A 27,522-nucleotide genomic window follows, 5' to 3' on the forward strand; every position below is an offset into this window, starting at 1 on the left:
TCAACAACTTACCAAAGGCTCAATTTACACCAGCTGGGATAGGATCAACAAACCCTGATTTGGTTAAATAAAGCCTACTGTTAGGATTAGCAGTCTCTCCTGACTTCGTGGGATGCATGAGCTCTAAATAAGTCCCCACAGTAGGTGGCCTGTACTAGCAGCAAAGACCCAGTAAAGAAGGAATTATAACCAGAACAACTAAGTAACTTTCCTAGCAGCAGGAGCCGCCTCTATGGCAGTGCCTAGCTTGAGAATTCTTTTTTTAAATATGCTGGTGGGTAAACTTGCAGCTTTTAGTTGAGTAATACAGAACACACATTACCATATCCTTATCTTCTTTCACATAAGAAATGGAAAATAAAGCATTTAGTCACTCTAACAGTTACTGAATATATTTTGAACAACATTTTCAAATAAATTACACAGGCCCATAGAAAAACATATGCAAAATAACAAGGATGTTAACATCTTACAAAATGTATATAAGGTGCCATATACAGAGATACCTCTCCTCAATAACTCCATTCACAATTTCTTAGAGAGCTGGAATTTTAACTGGAAGATCCATCACAGCCTATTGCTTTCTAAAATAAAAATAAGTAAGTTGATTGTGGAATTTGCTTGAAATGGGTTGGTTTGGTCAGGTGGATAATATGCTATGAGTTCATATCAACTGAAGATGTTGTTAGTTCCAATATCAGGGGTGTAGACTTCAATCACCTTGGGGAGACTTCCTTCTCCTTCAGGGAATTCCTCTGTATCATAGGTCTCATCCCTGAACAGAAGTTTCTTATTCTGGTATTATTTTACTTGATTTATCTGGGCTCAGTCAGGTAGCAATGCTTTAATTGTCTTAACCAGCTTGAGTTAGGATCTCATACTGTTTTCTTCCTGTCCATATTATTTTTCAATTTACCATTTCTTTTTTGCTCCTTTAATGTAAATTTACAAAATGACTCTGCCTTACAGTTCTATTGGTATTAGTTATTTTATTCCTGATGAAGGGCTTTTGCCCGAAACGTCGATTTCGCTGCTCCTTGGATGCTGCCTGAACTGCTGTGCTCTTCCAGCACCACTGATCCAGAAATTAGTTATCTCCAGTCCTACATTGCCATTATTTATGGTATGCAATCATTGAGTGCCCAACCCACTTTGACATTAAAATAAAAAACGGTGGATGGGGAAGCACTGGTGCGGGTGCTGATGTGGAGTTGATGGAGGAAAAGGGTGGTTACAGCTAAGCCCCATATCTATGTGCAATTTCCAGCCAATCACTAGATGGTGTTTGGGAGCAGGCATTCAAGTTGAGATCCCCATTCCTGATCATTGGCTTTGATACAAGCTATAAGGGCTGGAACTTTACCAAGCTTTTGGTGATGGAATGAGAGATAAGAAAACCATGTCTCCAGAACTTGTTGATATATTTTAGAACCATAGGGTTAATTGTAGTTGTCGTTTCTCTAGAATGGGGATTTCAAGACTAAGGGCTGTGCTTTTAAGGTGAGAGGAGAGAGACTTTAAAATGACATGAGGTGCAATTTCTTTTTACACACAGGGTGATTTGTTATAGATTAGATTAGATTACTTACAGTGTGGAAAAAGGCCCTTTGGCCCAACAAGTCCACACCGACCCACCGAAGCATAACCCACCAAGACCCATTCTTCTACATTTACCCCTTCACCTAACACTATGGGCAATTTAGCATGGCCAATTCACCTAACCTGCACATTTTTGGATTGTGGGAGGAAACCAGAGCACCCGTAGGAAACCCACGCAGAGACGGAGAGAATATGTAAACTCCACACAGAGAGTCGCCTGAGACGGGAATTGAACCCGCGTCTCTGGCACTGTGAGGCAGCAGTGCTAACCACTGTGCCACCGTGCCACCCAAGTATGGAATAGGATGGACTTCCTGAGGAAGTGGTGGATGCGGGCACAGTTACGAAGTCTAACAGACTCTCTTAGATAAGTACATGAATAGGAAAGGTTTAGAAAAATATGGGCCAGGGGCAGGTAGGTAAAATGAATTTAGTTTGGGAATATGTTCGGCATGGACTGGTTGGACTGTAGTGTCAGTATCTATGACTCCATAAGTCTATACCAACCCTCCAAAGAGCATCCCACCTGGAACTAGGCCCCTACTCAATCCCCATAACTCCATATTTACCATGGTCACCATAACCTGCACATCCCTGGATGCTACAGTGCAATTTAGTATGTTAAATCCACTTAACCTGCACATCTTTGGATTGTGGGAGGAAACAGAGTACCCAGCAGAAACCCACACACATCATGGAGAAAGTGCAAGCTTCATACAAAGTCACCTAAGGCTCAAATTGAACTCGGATCTCAGCGCTGTGTGCTAGCAGTGCTAACCACTGAACCATTCAGCTGCCCCATGATGTATGCTTGGGTTACCCTGCTGTCATGTCATTTTGCCAGTGGTAGAAAATTGACAGACATGCTGTCTGCTGAAACCCTAAATGAGCCATGATTATGAGACAATTACCATTCTCTAGGAGAAAGTGAGAACTGCAGATGCTGGAGAATGGTAATTGAAAAATGTGGTGCTGGAAAAACACAGATGCCAGGCAGCATCCGGAGAGCAGGAGAATCGACGTTTCCGGCATAAGCCCTTCTTCAGGAAAAAGGGCTTATGCCCGAAATGTCGATTCCCCTACTCCTCGGATGCTGCCTGGCCTGCTATGTTTTTCCAGCACCACATTTTTCAATTACCATTCTCTAGGACATTTCATCCATGATGCGAGCATTCAGTAGAAGATGCTGATCTCTCAGAGGATTCCAGAGAGTGGAGAGTGGAGGCTTATAGAGAGGCATCCCAACTACAATGTGGTAACAGTGTTGAATGTGCCTGATGAATCTCCCTCCAAACCCCTTCCCCCTCCTTGGTCATCAAGGTAATCTCTTCTACAGCAGCTATGGTCATCAGTAGTAGTCATGCTGCTAAGGTTACTGAGTTGTTGGTTCTCTTATTCAAGTGGGCCCAGCAACAGCCATTTAGCTAACACTGGAAAATGCTTCCATGTTTCCAGGTGCTAGCTGAAGTGTGACCTCTCAACAACCCTACCTGAGATCAGGCAATGCATTCTTTGAATTCAGGTGCAATCTTCCTTTTCTGAATAGTTCAGTTATTCACTGTAATACATCATTGAACTACTGAGGGAGCCTAACATTGCAATTATGCACTTGTTTGGCTCCTACTACAAAGTTCATTAGTGTATTAGTGTTGACACATGATGGAGGTACAAACATGATGCTGTCCATGGTCTACCAGGCAAGTATTTGCAAGAATGGTTCTACATTTTTCCATGACCAGAGTGCATTTCCCTGTTTGTGGGGCTAAATTGCTGGGAAAGGTCTGATGGTTGGTCATTGCTGAAGGAATGTGTAGAACTTCTGATTGACATTGCAAAGCTAGTGTTGCAAGGCAACATATCCAAGTCATGGGGAATTTTGCAGCCATCCAGACAGAAAGCTGTCAGAATATTGTCAGTAGCCTACCAGATCACCAAGAAATGTTGGCTCCACTCTATTTCTTGCTTTCGTTTTTTTCTCATTGGTGTAATTCAGTGCTTCGAGTGAGGCATTGTGTTAGCCGGAAGCATAGATTAAAAGAAAGTACATTGAAAAGGGTTTAATTCTTCAAATGCAATTTCCTATCCACCAAAGGATTAATCATTTTGATAGTTTTGATAAATTAACAGTGCTATATATTGTTGGGGTTTCTTTTCTTTTATATTCATGCCTGTCAATCTAACTTGCAAATTAACAATAATGAAAGATTCTGAACGCAGCAATTATTCTTCAAGTTTTCTCTATGCTCAGAACCAACAGGACAAATTCAAACTCTGTGGTAAAAACTGATTGTTCAGCTTCATGCAGTAACAACAACAGTTGTATTTTTTATAATAACTTCGAGAGATTAGTGACAGATTACAAATTCTGGCTCTCCTACCTATGCTGACATTTTAGAAGCAGTATTGAGTTCAGGTTCATCTGATCTGGTTGTTCACTCAGTTCTTGTAAAGATCAGAAGAGAAATTAGAATAATCAATTTATATTCATCTTTCAATGGGTATAACTCCACAGTGCAAAGGTGTTTTCTTATTCATCAAAATTATCATTATTGTCAAAGAAATGCTCAAAGGATACACAAGAAAATGTTCATATTTCACAGCGAAATACATGCAAATAATACTTCAACCTTAATGGGTAAGTCTCAGCCCAAATGATGGTGGTAATTCCAACTAAATACATTGGTCCGAAAGGGCCTCTATTTATAGTGAAGTCAGAGTCTTATAGTGCAACATTCGTTTAGCTTGTATTATTGTGCAAGATCCCACTTTGATGGAGAAGTTGAAGGCAACACTAGGAACAGTTGCTTAGTAACTCATTAAAAAACTGATTGCCACTTAAAATGTCTACTTGCACTTATTAAAGAGGCGATATGACTCTTCTGCAATCAATTCAAGTAATCTCTCTCCTAAAGTCAAGAAACTGCTTTGGAGCAAAACAATATTTTTGACAACTTCAAGCATTATATTCACCATTTCTTGTTTATTGCTGCTGAAACCATGGAAGACCTAGAGGGAAGCAGTGGCATAATGAACATGTCACTGGACTAGTAATCCAGAATTCCAGGTTAATATTCTGGGGACAGGGACTTGAATTCCATCAATGACAGATGGTGAAATTTGAACTCGATAAAACAAAACTGGACTGAAAACCTAGCCTCATAGTAAACGTGAAACATCTGTTGATTGTTGCTAATATACTTTAGGGAAGAAAATCTGCTATTCTTAATTGGTCTGGTTGAATGTGGCTCTAGACCCACAGCAATGTAATTGACTCTTAACTGCCCTCTGGGAAGATCTCTGAAACACATCAGTGGACTTTCTGGGGCACAACTCTTGAGTAACTGGCATGTTTTGGAAGAAATCACCAAAAAAATACGTATTTTTCTCCTCTACCTAAGTCCACACAATAGCATCAATTACTGAAGAAAAGATGTTGAGAAAAGCAAAATGGCATTTGTCCCCTATTGTGAAAATAGGACATCTCTCTTCCTCTGAACCTTGGTCTTTCAGCCATCTTACAACATGTTGCTGTGTCAACCAGAACTTGCCACGCCTTTAGTGCAAGTGGTTACGAGATGCTCACATATTCTGTTTCATGAATAAATGCACCTACTCAGTATTTGAATTCTAAGCGTACAAATTTCTGGTTAATCAAGCTCTGGTAATCAGCACTTAGGATGAAATTTGTACATTAAATCTAATTTTTCAAACATTAGTCTAATTAGAACTTTTCTCATTTAGTGCTTTTTCACACTTTGGCTAATAAATTTATTGTACTAAAGTTGCAGAAACCAAAGAAGTAACATGAAATTATATAAATATTTTCAGAACAACAGATGCATTGTTCTTTCTGTGATATTCTTACACTTTAAGCAATGAGTTAAAAATCATACATACCAGATTACAGTCCAACAGGTTGATTTGGAAGCACTAGCTTTCAAAGCGCCGCTCTTTTACCAAGTGGAGTAAAGTTCTGTCATACATTTTCTGTTCATTGTAATGTGGAAAAACTGATGAAAAGTATAAGATCATAGTTAAGACTGCACAAATTGTGTCTGTTTGCATCAGGTCTGTTCTGATCATTTGTTCCAAGAATCTAAGCAAAATTCTGTTGCCAGTGCAAAGCCACTAAATAGCTTTAGCACTGTGATGTGTGGAGCTGATACTACTTTGCTGCCATATAAACAAACTGCTTCATTTTAATCTCCTTGTTAGATGAGGCATTGGATTACTGGAGGACAGGTAAATCCCTACTAATGTACGGCTGCCAGCTATTTAGTCTTTGTCAAGGATATGACTCCTTATATTTTTAAATTTCTATCTCTCTCCATCCCCCCATCATCCCTTCCAGGTTGAGAGGGGCAAGGCAACTGACCTAGGGCCTCTATCAATGTAGTTTCTTAAAATGTAACTCTCATTTCCTTGTAACATTTCTTTATAAAAGTACACCTATTCCAATAATGGAGCAAGCTGGAATGGTAATTGTGACACTTTGTTTTAATTCAAAATCGGGTCACTCCCACTGATATTCATCAACTGCCTAGGGCAAATACCCAATTTTTTTTCTTTATGCCTCTCCATTCTGCACTTTTCCCTTACATGCTCAAGTTTCAAATTCAATCAGATATAGTATAATTTATGTATACAGGGAAAAAAAATGCAGGAGGTAGTTTCCTATTGTACTTAATGAAAATGTGAGTCCTCTCCTCAAATCTTTCTCTACATTTAAGCAGCATTTGTACCTTGAGGTTCTACTTCTTCTGCCACTGAAATATCGTTAGTTTCATAGTTTGCTATGGATACTACTTTAATCTAATATTGATTGATTTAGGCTTTATTGTCTTGTGGACAAAAGTGAGAAGCTTTCAATGTTGCCACACAATGTGCCATCTTAGGTACAAGTACCTAGGAACGCAAATTTAAAAACAAAGTAGAAATAAATAAGAAACAAAATTAAAAGTTAAACATTACAGTTGCTCTTGATATAGTGTAAGAAAAATTTTTTTTAAAATGTTAAAACATTACAGTCTGGGACTATAATGTCCCTGGGGTGACTTGCAAATTGGCAGAGACTAACATCTCAGAGATCTCAAATGATCTTAACATGTCATTGATAATAGTATAATTTATTTATTTATTAAGGATTGATTACTCCATTGGTTAGTTTTTCTTAAACAGAAAAATATATGATAAGTTATGAAATAGACACCACAGCAACTAACTGATTTTTGTATGTGCAGGTTGCAAATCCACAGCGTATGGAGGAGTCCTTAAAAATGAACATACATGGAGATCCACTTTACGAACAGTCAACTTACCTACAAACAAAATGTTACACAGAGCTGTAATTCTAAAAATACAACATACACACATTCCTTGTACTTAAGAATGCTTCCATGATATAGTTCCTCCATTGTGTTCTAACTCGCATAAAAATCAACTTATGAATGGAGTCAAAAACAGAAGCTTTTTGCAACCCGGGGACTGCATATGCTACCCAAGATTCAATGACAAATGCGTAATCATTTGCATGAGGTCACAATTCAGAGAGGCAAGAAGAAAATTATCCTGATTGGTGTTAATAGTGCTTTATAAATTGACATCTTACATTAGACATACAAATCTGAAACTTATTGGTGAAGAACATGTACTGTATTGAAATTTTGTATTATACTATTCTGCAATAAAACAAACTTGACCCTGATGAAGCAAAGGTCCAAATGACCTTTGTGTCAATTTCTACAATTAAAGAAAAATATGTCAGTACAAAACACAATAAAACAAGTTATAAATTTAAATTAAATAAACAGTTATTGTACTGTTGAATAAAATAGACCTTTTCATAACCTGGCAGGGCATTTCTCCTTGGTGTTAGTGCTGATATAAATACACAAATATGTTTCAGCCTAACACATTTAAGAATTAATGTCCTTGAAAAAGATTGATCTTTATTGATAAAAGAAGCAAGATTGTCATGAAAAATGTGAAATTACTGACCTGGAATCTCTCAGTTCAATTTATTACATGTCTGACAAGAAGATAGTATTTCATGGAATGTTATAAAGGGACATTATTAATCATAATGTGTTACGGTATGTACAATTTGGAGAACTTATTTGTTGTCAATCACTTGAATCTTTCTCAATTAGGTACGTTTGTATTACCTCACTCTTTTATAATCAGATAAGTTTATCTTTAGATGCCTATCACTAATAAAACATTATAATAGCAAAATGGCTATAGTCCAACAATGTAGTCAAGAAACAGAAACTATACAATTGCCACCATCCATAAGCATCAATTTCAAGAACTTTTTTTATTTTACAGATGAACATTGCTGTCTTCAGGCCCGATAGATCATCTAACCACATACTTAATAATTTTTTCAGGCTATTGTCCTAAATGTATAATGATGTTTACATTCAGGTAGACATGCAAAATTACCTTTGTGACGCACTATAGTGTTGAATCAGAAAGCCTAGAAAGGCTCCAAATTTGATTCCCATCTGCAGAGATTTGGCTAATCTCATCCAAGTTCACAGTCAAGCCTCAGTGACCAAGACTAGGCAGGAAACAAAAATAGTTGAAAATGTGTTGCTGGTTAAAGCACAGCAGGTTAGGCAGCATCCAAGGAATAGGAAATTCGACGTTTCGGGCATAAGCCCTTCATCAGGAAACAAAAATATTCAATATAGTTGTGATAATCTTCACCAAAAGATATGTGAAGCATGCGGCACAGTGGTTAGCACAGCTGCCTCACAGTGCTAGAGATCTGGGTTCAATTCCCACCTCAGGCAACTGTCTGCGTGCAGTTTGCACATTCTCCCCGTGTCTGTGTGAGTTTCCTCCCACAGTCAAAAATGTGCAGGTTAGGTGAATTGGCCATGCTAAATTGCTTGTAGTCCTGGGTAAATGTAGGGGAATGGGTCTGGGTGGGTTACTCTTTGGAGGGTCGGTGTAGACTTGTTGGGCTGAAGGGCCTGTTTCCACACCATAAGTAATCTAATCTAAGTGTTATTGCTATGAAAAAGAAAATATGATTTAAGTAGCTGCTTTTCTTGTTTGTTTGATTGATTGTTTGAAACGATCAATCAATTTAATGGACTGTTCTGCATTTTGGTCAACACAATATCACAATTTGGATGTAGCAATTGTTTGTTTTTTTTTAGTTAAAGGATCCTTCCAGTGATCAGAATCACAATTTTGAGCTTAAATCGTGAATATTGTCACAAACCTAGACAGACTTTTCTCTAATAGCCATGATTTCAGTTCTTTGTCAAAATAACTTTTGACCCAGAGGCTCATTGGCACTCAGATAAATGGTATCTTACCTGTAATCTGTACAAGGAACTTTCGGGTCCTTCTCAAGCACCCAAAAGTCACTGACTATTTTCCGAATAGCTCTTACCTTCCGATTGCTATGGCTAATGTCTATATATACAGGAGGTTGTGCACCTGGGAAAGCCAGACTAAGTAAGGCAAGTCAAGATGTGGACCTCAAGGTGGGTTCCATCCTGATGGTGTAACTACATTTATTGCTATGAACAATCTCACATTTCTTGCTATGAACAATCTATTGTGACCCTGCATCATTGTAGGTGAAATTAAAAAAATCTATAACTGGCTTAAGAATCTGGGTTGTTCATAATACTTTAAATAACAGTACAAGAACAGCAACTGGTTAGAAGTACAATACAAGGTTACATGCCAGTTCCAACCGATCTTTGACTTTGATTAATCATGCAATTGTCATAGACTCATAGAGATGTACAGCACGGAAACAGACCCTTCGGCCCAACCCGTCCATGCCGACCAGATATTCCAATCTAGTCCCAATTGTCAGCACCCTGCCCATATCCCTCCAAGCCCTTCCTATTCATATACTCATCCAAATGTCTTTTAAATGTTGCCATTATATTAGCCTCCACCACTTCCTCTGGCAGCTCATTCTATACATGTATCACCCTCTGCATGAAAAAGTTGCCCCTTAGGTCTCTTTTATATCTTTCCCCCTTCACCCTAAACCTATACCCTCTATTTCTGGACTCCCTAACCCCACAGAAAAGACTGTCTATTTATCCCATCCATGCCTGTCATGATTTTATAAACCTCTATAAGGTCACCCCTCAGCCTCCAACACTGCAGGGAAAATAGCCCCAATCTGTTCAGTTTCTCCCAATAGCTCAAAGCTTCCAACCCTGGCTATATCCTTGTTTCTGAACCCTTTTGAGTTTCACAACATCTTTCCAATAGGAAGGAGACCAGAATTGCATGCAATATTCCAACAGTGGCCAAACCAATGTCCTGTACAGCCGCAACATGACCTCCCAACTCCTGTACTCAATACTCTGACCAATAAAGGAAAGCATACCAAATGCCTTCCTCACTATCCTATTCACCTGCGACTCCACTTTCAAGGAGCTATGAATCTGTATTCCTAGGTCTCTTTAATCAGCAACACTCCCTAGGACCTTACCATTAACTGGTTTATATAGAATTATCATACAGTCTGGTTGAAGATTTGTAGCTCGGGTGTCCGTTGTTGTGGTTCTGTTCGCCGAGCTGGAAGTTTTTGCTGCAAACGTTTCGTTCCCTGGCTAGGGAACATCATCAGTGCTATTGGAGCCTCCTGTGAAGCGCTGCTTTGATGTTTCTTCCGGTATTTATAGTGGTTTGTTCTTGCCGCTTCCGGGTGTCAGTTTCAGCTGTAGTAGTTTGTATGTGGGGTCCAGGTCGATGTGTTTGTTGATGGATGTTCTTGCCGCTTCCGGGTGTCAGTTTCAGCTGTAGTGGTTTGTATATGGGGTCCAGGTCCATGTGTCTGTTAATGGAGTTTGTGGATGAATGCCATGCCTCTAGGAATTCCCTGGCTGTTCTCTGTCTGGCTTGTCCTATGATGGTAGTGTTTTCCCAGTCAAATTCATGTTCCTGGTTGTCTGAGTGTATGGCTACTAGGGATAGCTGGTCGTGTCGTTTTGTGGCTAGCTGATGTTCATGGATGCGGATTGTTAGCTGTCTTTCTGTTTGTCCTATATAGTGTTTTGTGCAGTCCTTGCATGGTATTTTGTATACTACGTTAGTTTGGCTCGTGCTGGCTATTGGGTCCTTTGTTCTAGTGAGTTGTTGTCTGAGTGTGGAAGTTCGCTTGTGTGCTGTTATGATTCCTAAGGGTCGCAGTAGTCTGGCTGTCAGTTCTGAGACGCTCCTGACGTATGGTAGTGTGGCTAGTCCTTTTGGTTGTGGCATGTCCTCGTTTTCATATATGAAAGTAACCACCCCAACACACACAAACGAAGCTGCATCAGGACACTATTCAAAAGAGCCACAACACACTGCAGTACACCAGAACTGCGAAAAGAGGAAAAGGAACACCTATACAAGGTATTCGCCAAAAACGGATACCCACGCAACTTTATCACCAGATGCCTAAGAGATAGACCACGGAACGAGGACATGCCACAACCAAAAGGACTAGCCACACTACCATACGTCAGGAGCGTCTCAGAACTGACAGCCAGACTACTGCGACCCTTAGGAATCATAACAGCACACAAGCCAACTTCCACACTCAGACAACAACTCACTAGAACAAAGGACCCAATAGCCAGCACGAGCCAAACTAATGTAGTATACAAAATACCATGCAAGGACTGCACAAAACACTATATAGGACAAACAGGAAGACAGCTAACAATCCGCATCCATGAACATCAGCTAGCCACAAAACGACACGATCAGCTATCCCTAGTAGCCATACACTCAGACAACCAGGAACATGAATTTGACTGGGAAAACACTACCATCATAGGACAAGCCAGACAGAGAACAGCCAGGGAATTCCTAGAGGCATGGCATTCATCCACAAACTCCATTAACAGACACATGGACCTGGACCCCATATACAAACCACTACAGCTGAAACTGACACCCGGAAGCGGCAAGAACATCCGTCAACAAACACATCGACCTGGACCCCACATACAAACTACTACAGCTGAAACTGACACCCGGAAGCGGCAAGAACAAACCACTATAAATACCGGAAGAAACATCAAAGCAGCGCTTCACAGGAGGCTCCGATAGCACTGATGATGTTCCCTAGCCAGGGAACGAAACGTTTGCAGCAAAAACTTCCAGCTTGGCGAACAGAACCACAACAGAATTATCATACAGTGCACTGAACAGAATAAACAAGTATTGTGGTCACAAGTAGAAGTGAAACAAAATAGAAATCAAATAGCTGTTTGTTTGTTGCACAAGTCTCCTTAAGCAAATCACACAAATTCCCCATCTTCATTGCATTTCCAGGCTCCTTTATCATCTTGAGGCTTTCCTTATTAATATCTTTGATGAGCATCACCCTACAAAATTCCAACATATCCAAACTTTGAATGCCTGAGCATCATTTTATTTTAAGTCCTGCTCTGTACGACTCCCATTATTGACATGAAAGGGCTTCTAATTTGAAAGATGTTAGTTCAGAAAAGAAATCATCATTTACAAATCCATCTATGAAGGTACCCATTCCACCTTTTCAGCTTCATTCCTTATCAAGCTTTGATTTTTCTTGCATTCTTCCTTCACAACCCTATATCTAGGAGGCAGAGTTCAGCTGTCTTGACCATATACTGTGGAACTCTGGCCCAATTGTTTTCTGCTGAAGCAAACTCTCTAAACCTTTTGCACTGCATGTTTCATCCATTTTAAATGATAGATTAACTTGATAATACAGTCACCTAAGATCCTTGTTAGGATTTGAGCACAGAAGCAAAGCTAACACTCTGGAGTAGTATCAACATTTTGATGAGCAGGTAAGAGAAATTTTAACAGTTTGATCTTAAAGACCCCATGGGATACTATTTTGTTTTAGAAGCAAACGCTGAAAATATCTAGTTCATTGCTAACAGTAAAATCATGCACATGTAAATGATTTTTGTTTGCTCACGTAACAGTAATCTTCATCAAATAATCTGTGTGAAGTGTTCAACATGATTTTGGTACTGGATTTGGAACAGGTTTGAGGGGCTGAATATTCCTATTTCTTATGGTCTTAAATGGACATTTTTTGAACAACTTACAACATTAATCTCAAAATTCTAATCCTTAGCCATCTGCATGCAGCTGCACATTAAGCAGGTCAGAATATTTTCTATTTTAAAGATATGACATACATTTATTTAATGGGGTATTGATTAGACTTGATTTACGATACTAGCTGCAGTTGAAATCTGTTATGCACAGAAGCAGTATCATTTCCTTTGACTAGATATGCGCATACCAGTTATTCATGCCAGAAACTTAAGTAATGGAAAGCTGAAGGTCTTCTTATTCTTTTTCAAAACTGGAAAGATGAAAAATGCTGAACTTTAGATGACAGAGAACTGACAAACCTGACTTGAACAGATTCTTTGGTTTCATGAAGAGTTCACATTACAAAAAGCATAGTCATTGGATGTGATTTTAAAAGATAGGATTTATGGACATTTAGAGAGGTGAAAATTGATTATGCATAGTCAGCATTTTGTTTTAGGTAGATTCCCTACAGTGTGGAAATAGACCCTTCTGCCCAACAAGTCCACACGACCCTCCGAAGAGCAACCCATCCAGACCCATTCCCCTAACACTACAGGCAATTTAGCAAGGCCAATTCACCTAACCTGCAAATCTTTGGACCGGAGGAAACCGGAGAACCTGGAGGAAACCCATGCAGACACAGGGAGAATGTGTAAACTCCACACAGACAGTTGACTGAGGCAGGAATTGAACCACAGTCTCTGGGAGGCAGCAGTGCTAACCCACTGAGCCGCCATGTTTTGTATGAGGAAAATTGTGTCTCACAAACTTGATTGAGTTTCTGTGGAAATTACCTAAATGATTGAGGGCAGAGAAGTCAACATTGTTCACTTTGACCTCATTAAAACTTCAAGGTTTGACATAGTAGACTAATTAGAAAATCTTTTGGTCTCATGGGATTCAGGGTGAGTTTGCCAATTGGATGCATAATTGGCTGATTAGCATAATTGGGAGACAGTGTGTAGTAGTGGAAAGTTCCTTTTAAGACTGGACTCTGTCACTAGTGGGGTTCCACAGGGATTGGTTCTGTGTCCTCTTTTGTTTGTCATTTAGATGAGAATTTAGAGGACATGGTTAGTAAGTTTGCCAGCAGCACCAAGATTGTGGCATACTGCACGGTGAAAAAGGTTTTCTACATTTACAAAGGGATCTTGATCACATGGGTCAATGGGCTGAAAAATGGCAGATGGAGTTCAGTCTGGATAAATGTGAGATGTTGTATTTTGGTGCAACAAACAGGGATCGGAGCTATATTATTAATGGTAGGGCCTTGGGTAGTGCTGTAGAAGAGAGAGACCTAGAGGTGCAGGTACATAATTCTTTGAAGTTGCATCACATATATACAAGGTGGTTAAAAAGATGTCTAGTGCACTTGCGTTCATTGCTCAGTCCTTTGAGTACAATTGTTCTCCTATAACATAGTAGTTGTGTTTCCATGTGATGCCATGCTATAGAAAATCATGCAATAGAATTAATGGGGCCTCAGGGAAAAAACAGGGTTGGGGCAAACCACCATAAATACCAGTAAAGATCAAAACAAAAATAGTAGTTAGCCTAACAAAAACAATAGCACAGTTAAAGTAAATTTTGATTTGTTGTAACCAAGTTGTTGTATGATACTATAAAGTGCAATTCATCAGAAGTTTCAACTGATTAACTCTTGATTGGCATTTATATCCACTGGCTGCACTACATTCTAACCAGCCTTCTGATCCCATCCAGTGGTAACACCGCACAAGTCAGATCTCAGAATGAAACCTGTCTTGATAGGTCAAGGGTTGAATCTTAATTTCCTTCACTAAGTGTCAATTTTGTCAAATTTTTCAGAGAGTTTCACAGCGTGAAACTTGGGGATGTCTATCACCTTATTTTAAAAATCCTGCCTGATTTATTACCATTTGGCACCCCTCTCTTAAATCTGGCACCATCATGCCATGTGCCATTTCCAAAACAACTCACCACTTCCTGAATACACCAGAATTGACCAATATCCGTAGTGCAGCACCAACTTTAGTGCACCCAGACAAGCTGTCGGTCCATGGCTGCCTTGCATGGTTCCTGACATTGGCCCCCCAGATTTGGTAGACAACGGAAAATTGGTGCCTTTCTTTGTAGGCAGCGACATAGAGATGCTGCTGATGAGGATGGGGTGATGCAGAGGGGGGATGATCTTTTCTACCAGGCCAACAAGAGTCCCCATTCTAGTGGAACCACACCAACCTGGACCAGGGTTACCATCCAAGCCAATGCAGTCTCAACCATCTGAAGGAATACACAGAACGTAGGAAGAAGATTAATGACCTTCTCCATTCTGCCAGTGAAAGTTCCACCTCACACTCATTCTATCTCTCTACTGTACCCACCATTTCCTGCAACATCTTCCCCATTCTCTCATCCTCACTAACATCTTTCCCTGACTAACTATGAATCTCTACTGCACAGCCAACTCACCCGCCTCAGGGTATGTCCACACATGTACCAAAAATAACAGTGTGCCACCCACCTCTCTCTTCCTCACCCACTTTGTGCAGAGTTTCCTGACTGACCACCCTGAACAGCTGACTGACCATGTCCAAGTCCTGTTCTGGTATTTTTTTAAGTTAGTTACCATAGTGATTAGTCACTGAAACAGATTCACATGAGTCTGCAGATATTCTTTAACATTATCATATTTTTAAACTAAAAGAGAGGAATAAGCTCTTAATTTAAACAACAGGGTCAAGTTTTAAACTGCTCCTCAACACTGTCCTTTTATTATTAGTCAATTCCAGTGAAGTTTCACTCTTATCTCAACTCTTCAAACTTTTAAATCAACAGATTGCTCCCAGCTTCTTCTTCAGGTTGTAGACACAGTTTCATGGTGCTTTTCAAAGCCCACTGGCACAAACATTTCACAATACTTTTCACAAAGCTCTTCAGTAGAAAGCTCACAAGACAACTGATCATGGGATGCTGACACAAAGTCCTGTCCTTCATGCACTGCAACATCTAGGAGAAAGTGAGGACTGCAGATGCTGGAGATCAAAGCGGAAAAATGTGTTGCTGGAAAAGCACAGCAAGTCAGGCAGCATCCAAGGAGCAGGAAACAGAACCCCACTGGTCCTCACCTACCACCCCACCAACCTCCAGATACATTGTATCATCCTTCATCATTTCCGCCACCTCAAGGATATATTTCCCTCCCCTCCCCATTCAGCATTCGGGAAAGACCACTCCCTCCGCAACTCCCTCGTCAGGTCCACACCCCCCACCAATCCAACCTCCACTCCCGGCACCTTCCCCTGCAACCGCAAGAATTGCAAAGCCTGTGCCCACTCCTACCCCCCTCTTCCCTCCAAGGCCCCAAGGGATCCTTCCATATCCGTCACAAATTCACCTGCACCTCCACACACACCATTTACTGCATCCGCTGCACCCGATGTGGCCTCCTCTACATTGGGGAGACAGGGGGCCTACTTGCAGAATGTTTCAGAGAACACCTCTGGGACACCCGCGCTAACCAACCCAACTGCCCCGTGGCTGAACATTTTAACTCCCCCCCCCCACTCTGCCAAGGACATGCAGGTCTTGACCTCCATCGCCAGACCATGGCAACATGACGCCTGGAGGAAGAGCGCTTCATCTTCCGCTTAGGAAACCTCCAACCACAAGGGATGAATTCAGGTTTCTCCAGCTTCCTCATTTCCCCTCCCCCCACCTTATCTCAGTCCCAACCCTTGGACTCAGCACCATCTTCTTGATCTGCAATCTTCTTCCCGACCTCTCCAAGCCCACCCCCTCTCCTTCTTCCACCTATCGCACTCCCAAAGCCCCTCCCCCAAGTCCCTCCTCCCTGCCTTTTATCTTTGCCTGCTTGGCACACCTCTCTCATTCCTGAAGAAGGGCTTATGCCCGAAACGTCGATTCTCCTGCTCCTTGGATGCTGCCTGACCTGCTGCGCTTTTCCAGCAACACATTTTTCAGCACTGCAACATCTAGTGCAGGGGATAGGAATTGTATAACAGTGAACAGGAGTTTGCATTATTAAAAAAAGGTTGACAATTCACAAATCACGTTATAGACAAATCGCATTTAATAAATGCACATTATAGGAGAACTACTTGTATAAGAGTTGGGAAGAAATGTTGAGGCCTCTTCTGGAGTATTGTGTGTCCAGTTTCAGTTGCCCAGTTATGGGAAGGATATTACTAAGCTAGAGAGGTTTAGAAGTGATTTTCCGGGATGTTGCTGGGTATAGAAGGTTTGACTATTAAAGAAAGTCTGGATTAGCTAAGACTTTTTTCACTGGAACATAGGAGGTCGAGAGGTGGCCTTATAGAGGTTTATAAAATCATGAGGGGTATACATAGGGATAACGGTAGGTATCTTTTCCCTAGGATGGGAAATTCAAGACTGGGGCACATTTTTAAGGTGAGAGGAGAAAGATTTAAAGAAGATACAAGGAGCAAATCTTTTACACAGAGGGTGGTTTGCATTTGAACAAACTTCATGAGGAAGTGGTGGATATGGACACAATTGCAACCTTTAAAAAATACTTGTATAAGTACATGAATAGAGAGGCTTGGGAGGATATGGGTCCGGAGCAGGCAGAATGGGACAAGTTTAGTTTAGGGTTATTTTTGACATGGACAATTTCTGTGCTGTATGACACTACAACCCTGTGTCAGATGTAACTTTATTATACAAAAGGCACTGGCATTGGGAAAGACTATTGAAGCGAAGTATATAACTTTGATCAAAGTGGCAAATAGGCATGTTTCCAATGGAAGAGATTGAGAAATTAGTGCAGTTTTTAAAATTATTTCTGGGATATTGCCATGCAATGATTGGAAACAAAGTGAAGATGATACAGCACTGCTGCCTCACAATTCCAGTCTTGGGTGATTGTCACTGTGGAGTTTACACATTCTCCCCATGTCTGTGTGGATTTCCTCCCACAGTCCAAAGATGTGCAGGTTAGGTGAATTGGCCATGCTAAATTGCTCATAGTGTTCAGGGATGTGTTGGTTAGGGGTAACTGTAGAGTAATAGGCGAGGAGAATGGGTTTTGGTGGGATACTCTTCAGAGAGTTGATGTGGACTCTTTCTGAAGAGCCTGTTTTCACACTGTAGGGAATCTATGAAAAAAACCTCAAGCATGATATCTTGTCTCCAAACACCACAACCAAGATTGAGCCAATGGATCAGGGAATGGAGGCATTTGGTATTGTCACTGACCAAGGTAATGCTCAGGGGCTCCAGGTTCAAATCCCATGACTGCTGATGGTGAAATTTGAATTTGAAAACAAAATCTGGAATTAAAAGTCTACCACTATCCAGGAATCCATTATTTACTGACATAAAAACCCATCTGATTTGCCAATGTTCCTTAAGGTAGAAAATCTGTCATTCTTACCAGGCCTGGCCTATACATGTATTCAAACTTACAGCAATGTGATTAACCATTAACTGTTTACTGAAAATGCCAAGCAAGTTATTAAGTTCTAGCAAACTGTTCTGAAATGGAATGAAACTAGATAGACCACTTGGCATTGATTAAAAGAACCAAAAATGATAATGGTAAACACTATCTTGTTGACCTGCAAAATCCCCTACACTAACATCTGGGTCCTAGTGCCAATATTGGGAGATCTATCTATCAGATTAGGCAAACAACAGCCTGACATAATTCATACTTAGGGAATCATAGCTCACAGCCAACAGCCCAGGCAGCATTCTGTCTAATTTTCATTCCTGCTGCGTGAGCTTCCAGGGTCTGTGAACAACAATAACTTCCAGAACTGGCCAACACTGATTCTTGAATGTAGCTGTGTCACTGCCAGGCAGCTAAGAGGGAATGTTGCCCCAGGTACATCCATGATCTCTGGCTATGCTCTATCCCACTGGGAAAATACACCAGAGCAGGCAACAAGTAGCATATAGTCATGATAGTTGGCCTGGCAGTCCTCAACACTGACTGTGGACTCAGGAATTCGAATGACATCAGGTCAAACATGGACAAAATAGAATCATATAGTGTGGAAGCAGGCCATTTGGCATATCAAATTGACACCGACTCTCTGAAGAGTATCCCATCCTCCTATCTACACCCATAACCCTGTATGACTAATCCACCTTACTTACATATCCCTGAACACAATGGGCAACTTTATCACACAGAGGGTGGTGCATATCAGGAGCAAGCTGCCAGAGGAAGGTGTAGTGCTAGAGGTGGATACAATTGCAACACTTAGACAAGTACATAGTTAGGAAAGGTTTACATGGGCCAAATACAATCAAATGAAACTAGATCAGTTTAGGAAATCTGGTCAGCATGGATGAATTGAGCTGAATGGTTTGTTTCCATGCTGTATGACTCTCTGACTTTCCATCACTTCAATACTTGATAATAATTGACCAAGTTGATTTCATTCTGTTTTCTTTTGAATGGGATATATCTGGGTAACTTTTCACATTGTTAGATAGGTGCTAGTGCTGTAACTGTACTGGACCAGATTGTCTAGAGGTACAGTTGGTTCTGGCATACAAGTATTCAGTACAATTCCGAAATTTTGTTTGGGTACCACAACCTTTGTAGTATCTAATGCCTTTGAGCATTTTGATAGCTTTTTTTCTGTTTGTTGGCTCCTTCCAAAATTGCATGCTATCAATGTATTTCATGGCATATTGTCATCACTGGGTAGGCCAGTGAGAACAGTTAAGAGTCAACCACACTGCTATGGGCCTGGAGTCACATGCAGACCAGACCAGGTAAAGATAACTGTTTCTGTCTTTAAAGGACATTAGTAAACCAGATGGCTTCATGGTCAACATTAGACACTTAATTCTGGATTTATTGTGGCACTGCCACAGATACAATCTAATAGTTCAATCCTTTAAGATAGCCTGGTCAATAGTGATTCTGAGTTACGCTTGGTATTGCACATTGAAGTCACCCACCCACAGTTCATTCCCTTGTCACCCTCGGTGCTTCTTCCACGTTATGCTCAATAGGATTTACCAGCCAAGGGGGTTTGGATGGGAGGTTTCCTTGCTCATGTTTGACTCATGGTCTAGGATTCCTAAATATTGACTTTACACCCAATGAAGTTTGATGATAATTCCCTCCTGATTTTATACCACTGTTTGTTGGTGGGACGGTCTAGGACTGTCAATATAGGAGACAATTGTGTGGGCAGAACTGATTATATCAGATTGATTAATCAGTTTGTGGGACAAATCTTCCAATTCTTGCACACAGGCATAAGAGAACTTTGCAGCATTAACAGTGCTACACTTGTCACTACTGTTTCTGATTCCTAATTTGATGCTGAGTTATTGCCAGGTTTCATTCCTTTTTGAATTAGTAGCAGGTTGATACTATGAAATGGCTTCATAGGCTGCTTCAGAAACATTTAAGAGTCAACTATATTGTTTTATGTCTGGAGTTATGTGTTGGTCAGACTAGATCAGGGTAGAGATTTCCTTCAACAAAAGGGCATTCATGAACGAGATGAATATTTACTCAATGGTTGCATGACTAAGACGAACTGTCATATTTAATAATTAAAATTAAACTCCATCAGCTGCCAGATTTGTTTGGATTGCTAATTAGTGATACTTTCATTGCACCACTACCTCCTCCTGCAAACAGTCTGGGCAGGCAGGGACGAGGTAGGACTAATAAATTAAACTGCATTTATTTCAATTCAAGGGGCCCAGCAGGGAATGCAGATTAACTCAGGGCATGGTTAGGAACATGGGACTGGGATTTCATAGTAATTATAGAAACATGGCTCAGGGATGGGCAGGACTGGCAGCTTCATGTTCCAGAATGCAAATGCTACAGGAAGGATAGAAAGGGAGGCAAGAGAGGAGGGGGAGTGGCATTTTTGATAAGGGATAACATTACAGCTGTGCTGAGCGAGGCTATTCCCGGAAATACATCTAGGGAGGTTATTTGTGTGGCACTGAGAAATAAGAAAGGGATGATCACCTCATTGGATTGTATTATAGACCCCCTAATAGTCAGAGGGAAATTGAGAAACAAACTTGTAAGGAGATCTCAGCTATCTGTAAGAATAATAGGGTAGTTTAACTTTCCAAACATCGACTGGGACTGCCATAGTGTTAAAGGTTTAGATGGAGAGGAATTTCTTAAGTATGCACAAGACAATTTTCTGATCTTGTATGTGGATGTACCTGCTAGAGAAGATGCAAAACTTGACCTACTCTTGGGAAATAAGGCAGGGCAGGTGACTGAGGTGTCAGTGCGGGAGCACTTTGGAGCCAGCGACCATAATTCTATTCATTTTAAAATAGTGGTGGAAAAGAATAGACCAGATCTAAAAGTTGAAGTTCTAAATTGGAGAAAGGCCAATTTTGACGGTATTAGGCAAGAACTTTCGAAAGCTGATTGGAGGCAGATGTTCGCAGGTAAAGGGATGGCTGGACTTCAGAAATGAGATAACGAGAATCCAGAGAAAGTATATTCCTGTTAGGGTGAAAGGGAAGGCTGGTAGGTATAGGGAATGCTGGATGACTAAAGAAATTGAGGGTTTGGTTAAGAAAAAGAAGGAAGCATATATCGGGTATAGACAGGATAGATCGAGTGAATCCTTAGAGGAGTATAAAGAAAGTAGGAGTATACTTAAGAGGGAAATCAGGAGGGCAAAACGGGGACTTGAGATAGCTTTAGCAAATAGAATTCAGGAGAATCCAAAGGGTTTTTACAAATATATTAAGGACAAAAGGGTAACTAGGGAGAGAATATGGCCCCTCAAGGATCAGCAAGGCAGTCTTTGTGTGGAGCCACAGAAAATGGGGAAGATACTAAATGAATATCTTGCATCAGTATTTACTGTGGAAAAGGATATGGAAGACATGGACTGTAGGGAAATAGATGATGACATCTTGCAAAATGTCCAGATTACAGAGGAGGAGGTGCTGAATGTCTTGAAATGGTTAAAGGTGGATAATTGCCTCGGACCTGATCAGGTGTACCCAAGAACTCTGTGGGAAGCTAGAAAAGTGATTGCTAGGCCTCTTGCTGTGGAATTTGTATCATCGATAGTCACAGGTGAGGTGCCAGAAGACTGGAGGTTGGCAAATGTGGTGCCACTGTTTAAGAAGGGTGATAAAGACCAGCCAGAGAACTATAGACCAGTGAGCCTGACCTCGGTGGTGGGCAAGTTGTTGGAGGGAATCCTGAGGGACAGGATGTACATGTATTTGGAAAGGCAAGGACTGATTTGGGATAGTCAACATGGCTTTGTGCATGGGAAACCATGTCTCACAAACTTGACTGATTTTTTTGAAGGAGTAACAAAGAAGATTGATGAGGGCAGAGCAGTAGATGTGATCTATATGGACTTCAGTAAGGCGTTCGACAAGGTTCCCCATGGGAGACTGATTAGCAAGGTTAGATCTCATGAAATACAGGGAGAACTAGCCATTTGGATACAGAACTGACTCAAAGGTAGAAGACAGAGGGTGCTGGTGGAGGGTTGTTTTTTAGACTGGAGGACTGTCACCAGTGGAGTGCCACAAGCATCGGTGATGGGCCCTCTACTTTTTGTCATTTACATAAATGATTTGGTTGCAAGCATAAGAGGTACAGTTAGTAAGTTTGCAGATGACAACAAAGTTGGAGGTATAGTGGATAGTGAAGAGGGTTACCTCAGATTACAACAGGATCTGGACCAGATGGGCCAATGGGCTGAGAAATGGCAGATGGAGTTTAATTCAGATAAATGCAAGGTGCTGCATTTTGGGAAAGCAAATCTTAACAGGATTTATACACTTAATGGTAAGGTCCTAGGGAGTGTTGCTAAACAAGAAGATGTTGGAGTGTAGGTGCATAGTTCCTTCAAAGTAGAGTCACAGGTCAATAGGATAGTGAAGAAAGCATTTGGTATGCTTTCCTTTATTGGTTAGAGTATTGAGTATAGGAGTTGGGAGGTCATGTTGCGGCTGTACAGGACACTGTTGGAATATCACGTGCAATTCTGGTCTCCTTCCTGTCAGAAAGATGTTGTGAAACTTGAAAGGGTTCAGAAAAGATTTGCAAGGATATTGCCAGGGTTGGAGGGTCTGAGCTACAGAGAGAGACTGAACAGGCTGGGGCTGTTTTCCCTGGAATGTTGGAGGCTGAGGAAAGACCTTATAGAGGTTTACAGAATTATAAGGGGCATGGATAGGATAAATAGACAAAGTCTTTTCCCTGGGGTCGGGGAGTCCAGAACTAAAGGGTATAGGTTTATGGTGAGAGGGGAAAGATATAAAAGGGACCTAAGGGGCAACTTTTTCACGCAGAGGGTAGTACGTATATGGAATGAGCTGCCATAGGATGTGGTGGAAGCTGGTATAATTGCAACATATAAGAGCCATTTGGATGGGTATATGAATAGAAAGAGTTTGGAGGGATATGGGCTGGGTGCTGGCAGGTGGGACTAGACTAGGTTGGGATATCTGGTCGGCATGGATGGGTTGGACTGAAGGGTCTGTTTCCATGCTGTACACCTCTATGACTCTATGACCACCACCCTCCTCTGCTTGGCCGAGCTCATCCTCACCTTTTCCTTTTAACTTCTCTAATTTTATTCAGGTCAGATGGGTGGCATGAGCCTCAGTTATGCCCGTCTTCCCATGGGGTACATGGAACATTCCTCATTCTAGTCCTATTCTGGCCCCCAACTACAACTCTTACTCTGATATATCAATGACATCACCAGTGCTGCTTCCCTCTCTCATCCAGAATCTGAAAAGTTAATTGATTTCACTTCCAATTTCCTCCCTGCCCTCACTTTCACCTGATCTATCTCTGACTCCTTCCTTCCCTTCCTTGACACCTCTGTTTTCATTTCTGAGGATATACTGGCCACTAACTTCCACTCTAAACCCACTGACTCCCAAAGATCAATGGACTATACATCTTTGCACTCTGTTTCCTGTAAAGACTCCATTCCATTCTCACAATTCCTCCATCTCTGTCACATATGTTTCAATGAGGACACCTTCGACAAGGGAAGCCTCTGAAACCCCATCTTCTTCCTCAGTCTAGGACTTCCCCAACACCACGGTTGACAAGGCCCTCAACTGGGTCCGACCTACCTCCCACACTTCTGCTCTCACCCCCCTCTCCCCTCTCACAATAGCGATGGGGTTCCACGTGTCCTTACCTACCATCACACCACTATCCATATCCAGAAAATCATCAGCTGCCATTTCCACCACCTCTAGCAAGATGCCACCACCAGACACATATTCTCCTCTGCTCCTTTGTTTGCCTTCCACAGGGAACATTCCTTCCGGGACACCCTGATCCACTTTTCATTCCCTCCCAACATCTCCTCACAGCACCTTCCCCTGCAACTGCCAAAGATATAACACCTACCCTTTGACCTCTCCCCTCCTCAGTATCCAAGGGCCCAAACATACCTTGCAGGTGAAACAGCACTTTATCTGCACTTATCACAATCTAGTCTACTGCATTTGCTGCTCACAATGTGGTCTCCTCTACCCCAGGGAAACAATGTGTCGACTGAGTGAAGGCTTTGCAGAACATCTACGTTCTGCCTGTCAAAAAAAACCCAATAGCTTCCAGTTGCCTGCCACTTTAACACACCATCCTTTTCCCTGGCCAACATCTCTGTCTGAGGCTTGGTACAGTGTTCCAGCAAAGTTCAGCACACGGTGGAAAAATAACACCTCACTTTCCACTTGGGGATCATACAGCTCTCCAGACTCAATATCAAGTTAAATAATTTTAGGGCCTGAACTCCCCCATGTCCTAGCCCCCTAACACACACACCAGGCCTTGTTATCACACAATCTGCCATTACATACTACCTACTGTTAGCCACGAACAATTGCCATTAAGAGTTACACCCCTCCTAGCCAGATTGTCATCAACCCCTTTGTCTGTCCAACTGTTCTCTCTCTTTGGGCTCTAACCCTACCTATTGTTTACTCCTTAACCCCTCCCCTACCTTATCTTCTGCATATAAACCAACATTTTCCTCACTACCATGAGCTCTGAAGAAGGGTCACCAGACCTGAAATATTAACTTTGATTTCTGTTCACAGATGCTGCCAGACCTGCTGAGTGAATCTAGCAACTGTTTTTTCTTCTGATTCAATACTGGTTTGGGCAAGGCTCGCTTGGTGCTTCAGGTAGGATTAAACAGGAGAGTTAAGAATTTGACAGGATTGCCATCTTGCAATTTCTGATTTAACAGACCCACAACCTTTTAGTATGCCCCCAGTGGAGCATGAATTCTTACCTTAAATGTTTGTTATATTTTATCTCATAAGACTGACTGAAATAATTACAAATTTTTGAATTCCTATTGGTCCCAAATTAACTGAGAACTTATATTTATTTTATTATTTTACCTTGATAGAGAAAATTACACGGTAAAGAATCATGTTTAGCTAGATTGCTGAAAACAGTTATATTAACACACCTTCCTTAGAGACATGCACTTACAAGTTTGAAACAGATCTTTATGGAACTAAGATGCATGTCTGATAAATCACGAACATTTCCTATAATTTATCTTTGTACGCCATCTGTTCTTGCACTGTGTGGTCCTTTAAAAATGTCACTTTACCACACATGCATGCATCTTAAGTGAATGTTGGTTATGCACAGCTTGTCTGTTCCCTATGTAGTACATTCTGGATTGATGCTCAGCAACACTCGATGCAGTTTAAAGGAAATGTAGGAAGCTGAGGGAGATCAACTCTTGTAGTGAAAGAAAATTCTAACAGATAACACAAATTCATTTAAGAATTTAGTATGAATTTAAGATTAATATAGTAAAATGAGAACCGGGTGCAAGAGTTTGCTGCTGGTGGTAAAATATCGCACCCGGTTCTCATTTTGTTATATTTATCTTAAATTCTTACTAAATTCTTAAATTAATTTTTTTGGCATTCCTTTTTCCTGCAACAATTGATGTCTCTCAGCTTCCTTCATCCAACAACTGAAGACAGGTAAAAGGTCTCACCCTAAGTTTCTGCCAGCATTGCAACAACTCACCAGCATAGTCAACTCACAGACAGCTGCCTCATAAACATGCATTTATTGCCATGGGAAAATGTGTGACAGTCTCACTGTATCTTTGCTGAACATAACTGAGATCAGGAACTCAACAGGACATCAAACCATTGTGTTTTGAAAATATATTCTAAAGTCACATTATCCTTTGCTGGGTTTTAAGTACATAAATTAAAAATTGCCCATTTGTTATATTCTTGTATACAGTGGAAATGCAAAGTGACATAAGTAAAGTGAATTTCTGTCCAGCACATCTGATTCAATCCTTTTTGGGCCTCATTGCACCCTATCTATGTAACCTGCTCTGGTCCTACAACTCTTTGAAAACTCAGCCAGTTGTAATGTCTTGTGCATTCCTTCAGCCATTCGTGGCATATGTACCTACAACAGGGAAATTGGCTGAGTGGCAGGCGACAGAAATGAGTAGAGTGTAAGTACTCAAATTAGCAGCAAATGACCAATGGTATCCCACCAAGGCCTCAATTATTCACCTTATTTATCAATGACTTAGATAATGCCATAGAAAGTCATATATCAAAATTTGCTGATGATACAAAGTTAGGTGGCATTATACAGTGTAACTGATAGCATTAAATTGAAAAGGGATGTTGATTAGGTGAATTGGTAAAACTGTGGCAGATGGAATTCAATGTAAGCAATTGTGAGGTTACCCAATCTGGACTGAAAAAGGATTGATCATGCTACTTTCTAGATGGTATGAAGTTAAATACAGTGCATATCCAAAGAGACAAGGGGATTCAGGTGCATAGATTTTTAAAATGTTACAAATGGGTGCAGAAAATAATCAAGAAAACTGATGGAATCTTGGCCTTTATATCTAGGGGGCTGTATGCTGAAGTTAAGCTGCAATTATACAAAACCCTGATAGACCTTAAATAGCTTACTGTGAGCATTACACCTCAGGGAGGATGTATTGGGCCTTGGAGAGAATACAATGTAGATTCACAAATATCATACCTGGACTCCAGGGGTTACGTTTTGAAAAGAGATTACACAAATTATGGCCTGTATTTTCTAGCATTTAGAAGCTTATGGAGTGATCTAATTGTAGTCTTCAAGATATTAACAGGGAAAGGCTTATAAATGTTTGAAACTCTCTTCCACAAATGGCAGTGGGTGACCATTTGTTAAATTTATATATCTCAGATTTAAATTTTGTTAAGCAAAGGGATTAAGGGATATGGAGTTAGAGGCCACAGATCAGCCATGATCTCATTTAAAACAGGATATCCTGACACTCTGACAGTTGGTTCTGAGGGAGTTGGATCAGTGTCAAAGACTTTCCGATGTGTAAATAAAGAGTGGTAATGGGATACCAATCTCCACGGAGTTATTTCAGTGGTGACGAGAGAAAAGCATACACCTGAAGAACTTTGCTCACAACAATTGAGTTGGGTAAGCATTTCCGACATCATGCCATTAATTGGGAAGCTAGACTTATTTAGTCCTGCTATTGAACACTGGGAACAATATGTGGTAAGAATGCCATTTTTTCTGGGTAAATGACATTGCGGCAGATGAAAAGCAACAAGTAATTCAAATAATAACTTGGGGACCTGGAATGTTTTCATGTATAAGAAGCCTGATCTTCCCTGAGGCACAGGTAGGAAAACCTTTCAAGAGATGATGGATTTCGTTGAGGTACATTACAACACAAGCCTCCTCTAATTCTGAGTTGATATCGGTTTTACTGGGCAATTCAAGAACCATATCAATCCTTATCAGGAGTTTTGACAAAGTTGAGATAATTGGCAGAGTCATCTGATTTTGGTTTAACCCTTAATGAG

This window comes from Hemiscyllium ocellatum, chromosome 4, assembly GCF_020745735.1.
Source record: "Hemiscyllium ocellatum isolate sHemOce1 chromosome 4, sHemOce1.pat.X.cur, whole genome shotgun sequence".
Lineage (NCBI taxonomy): Eukaryota > Metazoa > Chordata > Chondrichthyes > Orectolobiformes > Hemiscylliidae > Hemiscyllium > Hemiscyllium ocellatum.